This window comes from Loxodonta africana, chromosome 2, assembly GCF_030014295.1.
Source record: "Loxodonta africana isolate mLoxAfr1 chromosome 2, mLoxAfr1.hap2, whole genome shotgun sequence".
Lineage (NCBI taxonomy): Eukaryota > Metazoa > Chordata > Mammalia > Proboscidea > Elephantidae > Loxodonta > Loxodonta africana.
The window spans coordinates 225,457,202-225,473,291 of record NC_087343.1 but is presented as its reverse complement, the minus strand read 5'-3'; the positions used below and the strand labels follow the sequence as shown (position 1 = coordinate 225,473,291).

General features: G+C 44.0%; 1 protein-coding gene across 7 annotated transcripts in view; it reads right to left on the bottom strand.

Annotated features, from left to right (window-relative positions):
- The window catches only part of AGPAT3 (1-acylglycerol-3-phosphate O-acyltransferase 3), a 134,179-nt gene that overhangs the window by 108,526 nt on the left and 9,563 nt on the right, over positions 1–16,090 (bottom strand). For 2 of the 7 annotated variants that reach the window (XM_064279521.1, XM_064279520.1), the window contains exon 1: positions 6,053–6,248. The exons of 3 other annotated variants lie outside the window; for them this stretch is intronic. The gene's annotated coding sequence lies outside the window, so the exon portion shown is untranslated. Of the gene's footprint in view, positions 1–6,052; positions 6,252–16,090 lie in introns of those variants that run through there. 2 more of the 7 variants (XM_064279523.1, XM_064279522.1) reach the window with 2 other exon arrangements.

The window sequence follows — 16,090 nt, the reverse complement described above, 5'->3', positions numbered from 1 at the left end:
AAACTCTATCATGAAAATATTCTGCATCCCACTTTGAAGTGTGGCGTCTGGGGTCTTAAATGCTAACAAGCGGCCACCTAAGATGCATCAATTGGTCTCAACACATCTGGATCAAAGCAGAATGAAGAACACCAAGGTCACAGATAACTATGAGCCCAAGACAGAAAGGGCCACATGAACTAGAGACTTACATCATCCTGAGACCAGAAGAACTAGATGGTGCCCGGCCACAACTGATGATTGCCCTGACAGGGAACACAACAGAGAACTCCTAAGGGAACAGGAGAACAGTGGGATGCAGACCCCAAATTCTCACAAAAAGACCAGACTTAATGGTCTGACTGAGACTAGAGGAATCCTGGCGGTCATGGTCCCCGAACCTTCTGTTGGCCTAGGACAGGAACCATTCCCGAAGACTACTCATCAGACATGGAAGGGACTGGACAATGGGTTGGAGAGAGATGCTGATGAAGAGTGAGCTACTTGTATCAGGTGGACACTTGAGACTGTATTGGCATCTCCTGTCTGGAGGGGAAATGGGAGGGTGGAGAGGGTTAGAAACTGGCAAAACGGTCACAAAAGGAGAGACTGGAAGAAGGGAGTGGGCTGACTCATTAGGGGGAGAATAAATGGGAGTATATAGTAAGGTGTATATAAGCTTATATATGACAGACTGACTTGATTTGTAAACTTTCACTTAAAACACAAAAAAAATTATCTAAAAAAAAAATTCTAGCCAACAGAATTCAACAATGTATCAAAAAAATAATTCACCATGACCAAGTTAGATTCATGCCAGGTATGCAACGATGGTTCAACTTTAGAAAAGCAATCAATGTAATCCATCACATAGATAAAACAAAGGAACCACATGATCTTATCAATTGATGCAGAAAAGGCATTTGACAAAGTCCAACACCCATTCATGATAAAAACTCTCAGCAAAATAGGAACAGAAGGGAAATTTCTGAGCACAATAAAGGGCATTTATACAAAGCCAACAGCCAACATCATTCTAAATGGAGAGAGTCTGAAAGCATTCCTTTGAGAACAGAAACTACACAAGAATGCCCTTTATCACTGCTCTTATTCAACATTGAGCTGGAGGTCCTAGCCAGAGCAATTAGGCTAGAAAAAGAAATAAAGAGCATCCAAATTGGTAAGGAAGAATTAAAAGTATCCCTAGTTGCAGATGATATGATCTTATACACAGAAAACCTCAAAGAATCCACAAGAAAACTACTGGAACTAATAGAAGATTTCAGCAACTTTTCTGGATATAAGATAAACATACAACAATCAGTTGGATTCCTCTACACCAACAAGGAGAACCTCAAAGAGGAAATCACCAAATCAATACCATTTACAATAGCCTCCAAGAAGATAAAATACTTAGGAATAAATCTAACCAGAGACCTAAAAGACATATACAGAGAAAACTGTAAGACACCACTGCAAGAAACCAAGAGAGACCTACAGAAGTGGAAAAACATACCTTGCTCACGGACAGAAAGGCTCAACATTGTGAAAATGTCAATTCTACCCAAAGCGATCCACAGATACAACGCAATCCCGATCCAAATTCCAACGCCTTTTTTAATGAGATGGAGAAACAAATCACTAACTACGTATGGAAAGGGAAGAGGCCCCGGATAAGTAAAGCATTACTGATGAAGGACGAAGTGGAGGGATCACAATAGAGGGTACCGGACACAGCTGGAGAAAAATGTAGAACAAAATTCTAACTCTAAAAGAAAGACCAGACTTGCTGGCCTGACGGAGACTGAAGAAACCCTGAGAGTATGGCCCCCGGACACCTCTCAGCTCAGTAATGAGATCACTCCTGAGGTTCACCCTCCAGCTTAAGATTGAACAGGCCCACGGAACAAAACAAGACTAAAGGAGCACACGAGCCCTGAGGCGGGGACTAGAAGGCAGGAGGGAACAGGAAAGCTGGTAATAAGGAACCCAAAGTTGAGAAGGGAGAGTGCTGACATGTTGTGGGGTTGTTAACCAATGTCACAGAACAACGTGTGTACTAACCGTTTGATGAGAAACTGGTTTGTTCTGTAAACCTTCATCTAAAGTTCAGTTAAAAAAAAAAAAAAGATGACGAAGAAGAATGAAACAGGAGGCCTCACACTACCTGATTTTAGAACCTATTATTCTGCCACACCAGTCAAAACAGCCTGGTACTGGTACAACAACAGATACACAGACCAAAGGAACAGAATTGAGAATCCAGATGTAAATTCATCCACCTGTGAGGAGCTGATATTTGACAAAGGCCCAAAGTCTGTTAAATGGGGAAAAGATGGTCTCTTTAACATATGGTGCTGGCATAACTGGATATCCATCTGCTAAAAAAAGAAAAAAATGAAACTAGACCCATACCTCACACCATGCACAAAAACTAACCCAAAATGGATCAAAGACCTAAATATAAACATAAAACGATAAAGATCATGGAAGAAAAAATAGGGACAATGCTAGAAGCCCTAATACATGCCATAAACAGACTACAAAACATAACTAACAATACGCAAACACCAGAAGAGAAACTACGTAACTGGGAGCTCCTAAAATCAAACACTCCTGCTCAAGCAAAGACTTCACCAAAAGGGTAAAAAGACAACCTACAGACTGGGGAAAAAATTTGGCTATGACAAATCTGATCAGCGTCTAAGCTCTAAAATCTACAAGATACCTCAACAACAAAAAGACAAATAACCCAATTAAAAAATGGGCAAAGGATATGAACAGACACTTCACTAAAAGAAGACATTCAGGTAGCTAACAGATACACGAGGAAATGCTCACAATCATTAGTCATTAGAGAAATGCAAATCAAAACTACAATGAGATTTCATCTCACTCCAACAAGGCTGGCATTAATCCAAAACACACAAAATTATAAATGTTGGAGAGGTTGTAGAGAGACTGGAACACTTAGACATTGCTGATGGGAATGTTAAATGGTGCAATCACTTTGGAAATCAATTTAGTGCTTCCTTAAAAAGCTAGAAATAGAACTACCATTTGATTCAGCAATCCCACTCCTCAGAATATGCCCTAGAGAAATAAGATCTATCACACGAACAGATATATGCACACCTATGTTCACTGCAGCACTGTTCACAACAGCAAAAAGGTGGAAACAACCAAGGTGCCCATCAACGGATGAATGGATAAATAAATTGTGGTATATTCACACAATGGAACACTATGCAATGATAAAGAACGCTGATGAATCTGAGAAACATCTCATCACAGGCATGAATCAGGAAGGCATTATGCTGAGTGAAATTAGTCAGTCTCAAAAGGACAAATATTATATGAGACCACTATTATAAGAACTCAAGAAGAGGTTTAAACGTACCACAAACACTCTATGATGGTTACGAGGGTGGGGAGGGAAGGAGAGGGGTATTCACTAACTAGATAGTAGACAAGAATTATCTTATGTGAAAGGAAGGACAACACACAATCCAGGGGAAGTCAGCACAACTGGACTAAACCAAAAGCTAAGAAGTTCCCTGAATACAAACACACACTTCGAGGGACAGACTAGCAGGGGCGGGGTTCTGGGGACCATGGTTTCAGGGGACATCTAGGTCACCTGGCATAACAAAGGTTATTCAGAAAATGCTCTGCATCCCACTTTGGTGAGTGGCGTCTGGGGTCTTAAAAGCTAGCCAGCAGCCATCTAAGATGCATCAATTGGTCCCAACCCACCTGGAGCAAGGAAGAATGAAGAACACCAAAGACACAAGAAAAATGTTAGCCCAAGAGACAGAACAGCCACATAAACCAGAGGCTCCCTCAGCCTCAGACCAGAAGGACTACGTGGTGACCAGCTACCGCCAATGACCGCCCTGACAGAGAACACAACAGAGAGTCCCTGACAGAGCGGGAGAAAAGTGGAGTGCAGAATTCAACTTCTAATAAAAAGGCCAGACTTAATGGTCTGACTGAGACTAGAACCCCAGAAAACACTGCCCCCAGACTCTCTGTTAACCCAGAACTAAAATCATTCCCAAGTCCAGCTCTTCAGACAAAGATTGGACTAGACTATAAAACATAAAGTAATACTCGTGAAGAGTATGCTTCTTAGTTCAAGTAGATACATGAGACTCAAGGGGCAGCTCCTGTCCAGAGGCAGGATGAGAAGGCAGAAAGGGACAGGAGCTGGTCGAATGGTCATGGGAAACCTGGGGTGGAGAGGGGGAATGTGCTGTCACATTATAGGGATTGCAACTAGGGTCACATAACAATATGTACATAAATTTTTGTATGAGAAACTAAATTGAGCTGTAAATTTGCACCTAAAGCACAATTAAAAAAATAATTAAATAGAAAACATACAAAAATCCAGAAAACTGGCTCTTTGAAAGGATCAGTAAAACTGACAGAGTTTTGGGGGGACAGAGCAAGAAGAAAAGAGAGAAGACACAAATAAGGTCATGGGAAAAAAAGGGGATGTCTAGTTGTCTAGTGCTGCTATAACAGAAATACCACGAGTGACTTTAATAAACAGAAATTTATTTTCTCAGTTTCCAAAAAAACCAAACCCAGTGCCATCGAGTCGATTCCGACTCATAGCGAGCCTATAGGATAGAGTAGAACTGCCCCATAGAGTTTCCAAGGAGCGCCTGGCAGATTCAAACTGCCAACCTTTTGGTTAGCAGCCATAGCACTTAACCACTACTCCACCAGGGTTTCCTTTCTCAGTTTAGGAGGCTAGAAGTCTGAATTCAGGGTGTTGGCTCTAGGGGAAAGTATATGTCTGTCAGCTCTAGGGGAAGGTACTTGTCTTCTGAGCTTCTGCTCCTAGGCGATCTTCATATGGCTTGGCATCTCCCCTCATCTCTGCTCACTTGCTTATTGTTTAATTTCTTTTATACCTCAAAACAGACTGACTCAAGCCGGCAAAATTGTCAAGAAAGGAGAGACTGAAAGGGCTGACTCAAGAGGGGGAGAGCAAGTGGGAGTAGGGAGTGAGATGTATGTAAACTTATATGTGACAGACTGATTGGATTTGTAAACGTTCACTTGAAGCTTAATAAAAGTTATTAAAAAAAAAAAAAAAACAGACTGACTCAAGACAATCCCGTCTCATTAACATAACAAAGACAACCATTCCCAAACGGTATTAACCCACTACCATCAAGTTGATTCTGACTCATAGGGACCCTACAGGACAGAGAACTGCCCCACAAGGTTTCCAAGGAGCGCCTGGTGGATTCGAACTACCAACCTTTTAGTTAGCAGCCACAGCGCTTAATCACTATGTCACCAGGGTTTCCTAAATGGTATTATAACCACAGATATAGGGGTTAGGATCTACAACGCATATTTTGGGGGGATACAACTCAATCCATAACAAGGGACATAAACAAATGTCACGGAATTTTTATGATGAGGATATTATTAATGCCTTTATAGCAATAAACTTGAAAATGTAGATGAAAGGACAAATTCCTAGACAAAAATTTCAAAAATATACTTGAGAAGAAAGAAAAAACCCAAAGAATACTATAATCATTAAAAAATTGAGGCAGAAGTCAAATGCCCACCACTGACAAGAAAAAAAGTCACCCAAGTATAGAATGCTTCGTCAGTGAGAGCCAACATTCAAGGTATAATCATCCCAAATATTTCGCAAACTCTTTCAGAGAAGGGGGGGAAAAAATCCACCCCTACCCAATACATTTTGCCGAAGCCTGACAAACAAAAGTATGAAAAAGGATAGGTAGAAATTATGTCAGTCATGAGCACAGATACCAGAAGGCTAAAGAAAATATGAAGTAACTGAATCTGGGAACTCGTATAAAGGATCATGGCTAAGCTGGGAATGCGAGGATATCTGAACACTAACAAATTTATATTAACAGACCAAAAAAGGAAAACCACACAATCAGGCTGACGGGCAACATTGGTTTCATGATTATGAAACAAAAAACAAAGGCCTGGCAAATAAGAAATAGAATAAAGTTCCTTAACCTGGTAAAGAATATCTAATAAATAAGACAAAACCTGCAACAAACGTTACCCTTAATGGTGAAACAAGGGAAGCTTTCTTCTTGATCAGGAACACAAGGATGCCTTGATCACTACTTCTACTCAACGGGGTACTGGAAATGCTAGCCATCACAGTAAGGTAAGAAAAAGAAATTAAAATCTAAAAAAGAAAAAAAAAATTGTCATTATTCACAGATGATATGAATGTGTGCTTAGAAAAATCTCAAAAGTTTAAAAACTAAATAAAACAATCTGAAATAACCTATAGATAAATCATTAAAAAGTTTAGCAAGGTAGCTAAATAATCAGTAAAATCAATCAATATTCTTACGTATCAGCAACAAACAGGTAGAAAAACTTAATTAAATATTAGTTACAATAGCATCAAAAATATGAAGTATCAGGAATACCGTGGACTGCCAAAAGAAGGAACAAATTGGTCTTGGGAGAAACGCAACCAGAATGTTTCCTAGAAGTGAGGATGGGGAACTTCAGGTCACTTACTTTGGACATGTATCAACAGGGAAGACCAGCTGCTAGAAAAAGACCCCAAGCAGAGGGTCAGTGAAAATGAGGGAAACCTTCACTGAGATGGACTGACACACAGCCGCAGCAAAGGGCCGAAACACGCCGACAGTTGTGAGGATGGCGCGGGACTGGACAACGTTGTGTGCTTTTATAAGGTCACCACAAGTCGGAGCTGATTCAGTGGCAACCGCCACCAACAGCAAGAGGAACACGTTTAACAAAACATGACCTTACACACACAAAATCGACTCTAAGTGGATTAAAGCCTTAACTGTTCAAGGAAAAACCATTAAGTTTTCCTCAACTTTTTCACTGAACATGTTGGACAGAAAAGTGGAAATAAGAGTATAATGAAAATCTGTGTACTGCTACCGAGACTGAAAATTACTAACATTTTGCCAAATATTCTTTTATCTATGCATATTTTATCGAGTACATTCCTGAACCATTTGAGAGTTACTTTCCAACATCATAGTACTTCATTTCTAAATATATTAGTATGTCTCCTATGAATAAAGTCATTCTACACAACCACAATAAAATCATCACATTATGAAAATTAACAATAACTCCCTAATATTGTTAATATTCTCCCTGATCTAATATCCAATCTACATTCAAATTCCCCCAATGGTCCCGAAGCTGCGTACCTAGTTGGTTTCGCAAACCAGACCTAATCGAGGTTCACAGGTTGCATTTGGTGGTTGTGTCTTTAGGATCTTTTAATCTACAGCAAATGTTGGCAACTTTTCAGTAAAGGGCCAAAGCCAAACCCAACCCACCGATGCCGAGTCAATTCTGACTCCTAGTGACCCAAAAGGACAGAGTAGAACTGCCCCATAGGGTTTCCAAGGCTGTAGTCTTTATAGAAGCTGACTGCCACATCTTTCTCCCACAGAGTGGCTTGGTGGGTTTGAACCGCCAACCTTTCGGTTAGCAGCCGAGCGCTTAACCACTTCCTAAAGGGCAGACAGCAGATATCTTAGGTTCTGCAGGTCATACAGTCTGTGGCAACTGCTCAGCTCTGTTGCCGTAGCTTAAAAGCAGCTGCAGATGACAGTCAAACAATTGGGAGTGGCTGCTTTCCAATAAATCTTTATTTCCAAACACAGATGGTGGATCAGATTTGGCCCGCAGGCGGCTGTCTGCTCATCTGCTGACCTCTGATCTAGAAAAGTACCCCACACACACCCTTTTTTTTTTTTTTAAATAAGGACCTTTTGAAGAAACCAGGCCGGTTATCTGTAGAATGTCCTAGATTCTAGGTTGATGCGGATGTTTTATAGTGGCCTCGTTTAGTGGGTTCCTCCATTCAGATATTTCCTGAAGACTGCAAGAGCTTCATTTACTGTGCTCTGGGAGCTGAGGCTGATGTTAGTAACTCTCCTGACAAAGCAGCTCCCAGTCCTGTCAGCTCTTCCTTAACATGTTTGCTCCTCTCCATTTCCTTCCATCCAACATCTACCTGCCTGGGCAAACGTCACACCTGTATTGGCACAGTGACTTCCTCACCCCGTCCTCTTTACAACTTTGTTCTTCCTCAAACATCACTTCCACCGCACCACTGCCCGGCTTCCCGGCGCCCCTTCTGTATTTCAGGCCAGCTCCTCAGGCTTCCTGGAAACAACATGCCCACTCGGTCCTCTGAGCCAAGATCCCCTCCACCTGTCAAACCCTACGCACTTTTACCCGCTGGCTGTTCCATGAATCAAAAAAAAAAAAAAAAAAGTTGCCATTGAGTCAACTCCAACTTAGGGTGACCCCATGTGTGCCAGAGTGAAAACTGTGCTCCACAAGGTTTTCAGTGACTAACTGCCAACGAGATTCCCTGGCCTTTCTTCCAAGTCACCTCTGGGTCGACTCGAACTGCCAACCTTTTGGTTAGTAGCCAAGCGTGTTAACTGTTTCCACCACCCAGAGACTCCTGTTCCATGAATGCCCACTGCATATTCCATGAGCATCTGTGGAAGGAGGAGGCCGGGCCTGGACTGGAGGTAGAGGCTTGGGAGAGGGGGGATTCCTACCCTGAGGTGCTCCTGACCTAGAAGGGGAGAGATTCAGGGTGACAACTCGGGACATTCCAGTGCACCCCAACTTCTTCCTACCTGGATCAACCTCCCTTGGTGTCACCCGATAACACTGCCCATCCTCAGGGGGCCTTGGATTCTGTCCCTCGCTCAGCACTTGGCCATGTTACTCAAGGTCTTGTGACGGTGCCGGTGCTGGCCTGACCATATTTCTCAGACACTGTGCTGCTCAGGGAATTCTCCCTGAGTACCAAGATGGCTCAGAACAAAGCACTAGCCCAGTGCCTGGCATCTAATAAGCACTGAGTCCTCACTCACTGAAAAGCTGATTGATAAAACTTGAATTTGAACAGCGCCTAGTATGGCGCTAAACACACAGGAAAATACTCAACAACGCGATAAACACAGTCCTGCTTAGGTTGTTTACGAATACTGGTATTTTTAAAAAACATTACCGTGCTACTCTCATTTAACCAGAATTAATTTCTTATAACAGCTTTATGGAGACACAATTCACATACCACAGAATGCACCCTTTTACAGGGTCGGGTTACATGGGTTTCGGTAGATTCACAGACAGTATCAATGTTTAAACCAGCAAAATGTAAGCTAAACACTCTTGGAAACAAAGTAACCAAAGCCGGTGTGTGACATTATTCACCAAAACTAAAAGGTGCCTGCGGTTGCGGACGTGTAAGGGACTTAAACCAGACAAATTCTGAGGCAGACGACCTGCTGCCTGCCATGTCTAGCCAGGGCCCCAGCTGCAGGTCTGAGGCCCGCAAGAGCCGGGGAGTAACACGGTACGGATGTCACCCAGAGCCACGGCCGTGGTCCCGCACGGCCTGCGCTTTGTGATAAAGGGCCTCAAACAAGGAGGGACTGGTCCCGGGCACATCTTGCCCGCTGACGCCAGGTTGGGAGTGTCCCCTCTGCGTCTAAAGAAGAGCATATAGGCCAGGGTGCCTTTCACCCCGGAGGGCCCAACAGTGTGCCGTCTGCCCCGTGGGAGCACCCCCACGGTGCGGGGCAAAGCCAGGAGGAGGGCGCACAGGCAGAGAACGCTGGGCGTCCTGAGGTGGTGGCACCCGGAGCTACCACACAGCGAATACTTAGTTGTGGCTTCTAGTTTGCATCTTCCCCAAAACAGCTGATGTAAGAAATTGGCAATTGTAAGTAGAAAAAAAAAATTTTTAAATAATTGAAAGATATTTATCCAAGAATTAAAGGCCAACTAAACCAAAAACCCAGTTGCTGCTGAGTCGATTCTGACTCACGGCGACCCCACGTGCGTCAGAGCAGAGCTGTGCTCCACAGGTTTTCAACGGCTGAGTTCTCAGAAGTAGATCACCAGGCCTTTCCTCTGACGCGCCTCTGGGTGGACTCGAACCTCCAACCTTTGGGTGAGCAGTGGAGCACTTAACCATCTGTGGTTAAGACTCCAGAGACCAACTAGAGGCACGGGAAATGGAAAACCTAATCTTTACATCTTGAGTGGTGAATTGAGAGGAGGGTAGGTACAGGACATTTTCGGACGTGAAGCTGTTCGGCACGACACTGTAACAGTGGCCACAGGACATTGTGCACTTGTCAGAGCCCATAGGACTCAGTAGTAATATATCAGTATGCACTCATCAGTTGTGAAAAATGTACTACTGGAAGGTAAAGATGTTAAGAGCAGAAAAACTATGTGGGGGGGGGTCATATGGGACCCTGAACTTTGTGCAATTTTCCTGTACACCTAAAACTGCTCTAAAAAGTAAATAATATTTTTTTTTTTTTTACAGGCTGTAGATAAAGACTCTCACTCCAGGCAGCTGGGAGCTGCTTGCTCTCTTGGTCCCCGACGGAGCTGGGGTCCCCACGCACTGGGTGGCCTTGGCCCTGCACGCTGCTTCATGGAAGGGGACAAATACCACAGCAGCTTCGTGAACTGCTTGAACAGTCACGCAGAGCAGGCAAGTGCTGAGCTCTAACATCTTCTGCTGATGGTCCATCTAGCAGCCCACCTCCCGGACAGGCTAGAACCTGGGCCAGAACCGACAGTCCGACTGCATCCCAGCACCCATGTCTCACCGGGCTGAGCTGAAGCCGGGCTTCTATTAACAACAAGTCCGTGTGTGTTGTGGGGAAGAGGGGTGAATGCCACAGTTTTGAAGAAAACACAAGGTATCAAAATGGTGAATTGGCAAATGCTGTGTTACATGTATTTTTACAATAAAAAATAAATAGGTGTCAGTGTTAACTCTGAAGGACAAAAGGTCATGGGGAGAAGGCAGCCTGCAGGGATGGAAACAAACACCGCAACAAACAGATCTTCGCTCTGGGGTGCCGACGCGGTGTGCCCCACACCGAGGCTGGAACTTCAGAGGTCTGCCCGTGGCCAGCACCAGACCCTCCCAGCTCAGCCCGTCCGCTGCCAGCCCAGGACCTGGCCAGACAGCAGGAGGGGCGTGACAGGGAAGGGCACACGGCAGCGCAACGACCATGCGTTCACACGAGGGAGACGGAGGGCAGGAGGGGCTGCTGCGGCTCACCGGGGAAATAAAAGTAACATGCTTCCACTGGGAAATTTCAGAGAGCAGGGACAAGAACAAAGGGGACGCACAGAAAGAATACTAGACCAGTTACCACCGAGTCGGCCCCAATTCCCGGCAGCCCCACGTGTGTCGCAGCAGAGCTGTGCTCCACAGGGTTTTCAACGGCTGATGTTTTGGGTTATATCTTTTTCTTATATATTCATGTATATTTTCCGTTTTATTTAGAGTCTTAATCCTTTGTCATGATGTGTGTAACGGATGCCTGCTTCTAGTCATGTGCTTCTCTTTTGACTTTTTTTTTTTTGTGAGCGATTTTCTTAATGTAGAATTTATCAATCCTCTATTTCATGGTTAACGCCTTTTGAGTTTGCTTAGGAAGTCCTTCCCAACCCTAAGGCCACAAACGTGTTCTGGATTTTCTTGTGGAAGTTTTAAAGTTTGCTCTTCACACTTAAGTCCCTAATCCATGAGAGTTCACTGTGAGAAGTAGGGATCTCAGTTCTTTTCTTTTCCCATCTGGGCAACCAGATATCCCTGTGCCATTTTTTGACGATTACAAGTACCACCATGGTCATGTGCCCAGGTCCACTTGGTGTAGGTCTTGTTCTAAGCCCTCCTTCCTGCCGCATTGGTCAGCGTGTTTCTGTGTGGTGGCCTCTACAGCACCTAGACCTTAACCCCTCCAGCTTCACACTAACCTTGCCGCCTTGACCTCCCTCCACCTGGTGTTTCAAGAGTGTCTTACTCTTCGCTTTTTTGCCTAAATGTTAGCATCAACTTGTCAAGTTTCTTAGGATGCTTTGTCTGGATTTTGATGGAAATTGTGTTGACTCTAGATCAGTTAACCAAACCAAACCCATTGCCGTGATGTTGATTTCGACTCAGAGCGACCCTATAGGACAGAGTAGAACTGCCCCCTAGGGTTTCCAAGGAGTGACTGGTGGCTGTGAACTGCTGACCTTTTGGTTAGCAGCCAAGCTCTTAACCACTACACCACCAGGGCTTCTCAGACCAATTAAGGGAGAGTTTTTCATCTTTATATTAAGTCTTCCTGCTATAGACAGGTGTTTTAGTTACGTAGAGCTGCTGTAACACAAATACCACAAGTGACTTACAGAACAGAAATTAATTTTCTCACAGTTCTGGAGACTAAAAGTGTGAATCAGGGTCTTAGTCTTCTTGATTCCTTCCTTATTGGTAGCTCCGGGTGTTCCTTGGTTCCTTGGCCTGTAGAGGATCCTCACATGGCATCTGCCCCCTCCCAACCTTCCCTGGTATCTCGCTGTCTAATCTGCTCTTTTTATAACTCAGAAGTGATTAGGTTTAGAACACACGCTACACTGCTGTAGCCTCATAACCTAAGAAGGAAAATCCTATTCCTAAAAGGATTACATCCTCAGAAGTAGTGGTTAGGATTCCAACACATATTTTGAGGAGACATAATTCAGTCCATAACAGCATGGCCTATGTCTCCATTAATACAGGTCTCCATAAATGCCGTTCAAGAAGGCTTTATAGTATTCCACAGACTGTCTTGCACTCTTTGGTTAAGTTTATTCTCAGACGCCTATATCGTGTTTGTTGTTTTTACAAGTGGTGTTTTTGTTTCTTTTAACTTCCAACTCCTTGTTGGTGTTGTATAGAAATGCAACTGATTTTTGGGTATTGATTTTATAGCCACACACATATAGACAGGCACACATACACATGTAGTACACATACACACATATATGTGCATATACACATAACTATATATAAAAAAAAACCTATATACACACACGTATGTACACACTCACACATGCAGTAACCCCAAGGGGAGGGTCTGTTGCCCCACTCATGCCTGTGGTTGTTGCCAGCATTCAGATCCTTGCTGGTTGTTAGACTAAGGGCCTCAGTTTCTCACTGGCTGTTGACTGGAGGCCACCCTCAGCTCCTTGCCACATGGGCCTCTCCAACATGGCAACTGGCGGATCATGGCAAGCAAGCAACAAGAGCAAGAGTGAGGGCAAGACAATGCCAGCAAGGCGGAAGTCACGGTCTTTTATAGTCTAATCCCGTGGGTCACACTTTGTTACTTTGTTATACGCATCTCATTAGAAGCAAGTCACCAGACCCAGCCCGTTCTGAAGGGAAGGAGATTGCGCAGAGGTGTGACTACCAGGAGGCTGTGTCCGAGGAGGGTCATCTTAAACTGTCTGCCACAGTATTCGTTTCATTAATGTGGTCAGATTCTTGGTACAAAAGTCATAACATTTTCAGGTGACTGATATTAGGTCCCCTTTTTTCATTCCTAAAATTGGTTTTGCCTTGCTTTGTTCGTGATCTGCCTCACTAGGTTTAGCTATGTCACTGGTGTTCACAAAGAACTAACTTTCGGTTTTGGTTAGCATCTCCGTTGTATCTTTGTTTTCTATATTGTTAATTTCTGTTTTCACTGTCCTTATTCCTTCTGTGCTCTTTGGCTTTATTTCAGTGCTTTTTCTAGATTATTGAATTGACAGCTTAACAACTTTTTCATTTTTTTAAAGCTTTGTTTCTTAATTTTCAGGCTTTCCCTCTATCATACATTTAAGCGTGTAACTTTGCTTCCAAGTTCTCTTTTATTGCCTCATGTGTATTTTGATATGGAGCATTTTCACTGCTCAGTTCTAGGCATTTTTAAAATTTCTGCTGTGATTTCACCCAGGAGCCATGCTGCAGCGGCTGGGAGTCCCCCGATGGGGAGCGGACCTGGAAAGCGGCACTCACAGTGGTGGAGCCACCCAGGGGGACAACAGCCTTGGCCCTTGGGCCTCTGACACTCATGTGTCCTGACAGAAGACAGCACAGCGCCCCTCTTACGGTGCTCCCTCTGCCTCCCCTGGTGTTGAGCGACCGAAGTTGGGGGATTGTGCCTATTTCTGCCACCATCCATCCTTTCAGGAGCGTGCAACATTAGGAGGAGCAGGACCTGGCCTCGGTCGCTTTGGGTCCCTGCGTTTCTGAACCCACAGAGGCCTGGCGCGCTTCCGCTGTTGGTTGGATCCTTCGCCTGTCTGTGGCATCACAAGCACAGTGCCAAGTCCCTGCGCCAACTCCTGGTTCTCCTTGTTGCTGAATCATTTTCCATGGATCAGCAAATCTGCAAGTAGCATCTTTTTCTTTCCTTAAAGCCACCCTCTGAGAGGAGCAGGGCGTGCTCATTGTGGAGTGTGAGCTGTGGCATTTGAGTAGCTATTTGGAGGGAGGAGGTGAGGCCCCTGTCCTTCTGCTGCTTGTATTCTTATTTATGATTTTTTTTTAAATTGTGCTTTAGGCAAAGGTTTCCAGAGCACATTAGTTTCCCACTCAACAGTTTATGCACATATTGTCCATGACATTGGTTGCAGTCCCTGCAGTGTATCACCACTTTCCCGTTACCACCCTGAGTTCCCCATTTCCATTCCTCCCGTTTTCCTGCCCCTTCCCGCCTTCTCATCTTTGCTGTTGGGCAGATGTTGCCCTTTTGATGTCAAATAGATGATTGTTCTAAGGAGCACTTTCCTCATGGATGTCATTGTTTATTTATAGTCCTGTCTATTATTTGGCTAAAAGGTGATCTCCGGGAATGGTCTCACTTCCAAGGTAGAAGGGTATCTAAGGGCCGTAGTCTCGGGGGCTTCCTCCAGCTTGTTTGTCCTCCTTTGTCCCTGGTGTGAGAGCTGCATTTGTGAATCCCAGGAAGGAAAAGGAGCAAAGGGGATTTGCATGGAATGCTAACTGCCTGATGCTGTGAGTTAGATTTTGGGGCTTGGTGAAATGATCCTGTCTGCCTTTATTGCCTGGGGTTGTAACGGGCTCAGAGAGGAAAATTTCCCTCCCTCCATGACGTTGCCATTGGTGTGTGGATATGGGTTACAAACACATCTGTGGCATTTTGGAAATAAATTTTAAAATTTAACAACAGTGATTTCCCAAATTACTCTCCTCTTTCCTGCTCACGTACATTTACCAAAAAATGAAAATAAGCACATAGAGATACGCATTCCACATCATCCTGATTGTTCAAGTGAAGCGAATTTTATTAGTGAATGGTTGTCACCTGGATAATTTTTTTTTTTTATCGTGTGTTAAATGAAAGTTTACAAATCAAGTCAGTCTCTCATACAAAAACTTATATCCTTTTTTATGTACTCCTAGCTGCTCTCCCTCTAAAGAGACAGCACACTCCTCCTCTCTACCCGATATTCCCCGTGTCCATTCAGCCAGCTCCTGTGCCCCTCTGCCTTCTCATCTCCCCTCCAGGCAGGAGCTGCCTGCATGGTCTCACGTGTCTACTTGAGCCAAGAAGCTCACTCCTCACCAGTATCATTTTTTGTCTTACCCAAAAAAACCCAGTTCTGTCTTACAGTCTGGTCCAATCCCTGTCTGAAGAGTTGGGTTTGGGAATGGTTCCTGTCTTGGGCTAACAGAAGGTCCGGGGACCATGACCTCCAGGGTCCCTCTAGTCTCAGACCATTAAGTCTGGTCTTTTTAGGAGAATTTGGGGTCTGTATCCCACTGTTCTCCTGCTCCCTCAGAGGTTCTCTGTTGTGTTCCCTGCACACGGACAATTTTAAAATAAACTTTATTTTACATTTTGCTTAATTCGGCACATGTGACAAGTAGCAGTATGTTAAAAGTAAATAGCAGGAAAGATTCCTTGTGAGGCTCGTGGCTTATTTCCAGAGTTGCTCCTGCCTGGGGTGGGGGCTTGAGGTGGGGGGGAGATATAAATATAGAGAGAGAGAGGGAGGGAGGGAAGTGTGGGGGCAGGGGGAAGAGAGAGAGAGAAAAATGAGAACTTTTTTTTAGGAGGAAAAGAACATTGAACAGGAAGCGATGTTAATTACTAGTTATTTTCACTTTCTCATTTCTCAGGTTTTCCCCTTCTCTAAAATTTATGGAAGATAAAGAAAGTTGTAGTATTTTAATAATTTTGTCATAATTTATATTGTGTAACTTTTGGTGATATAT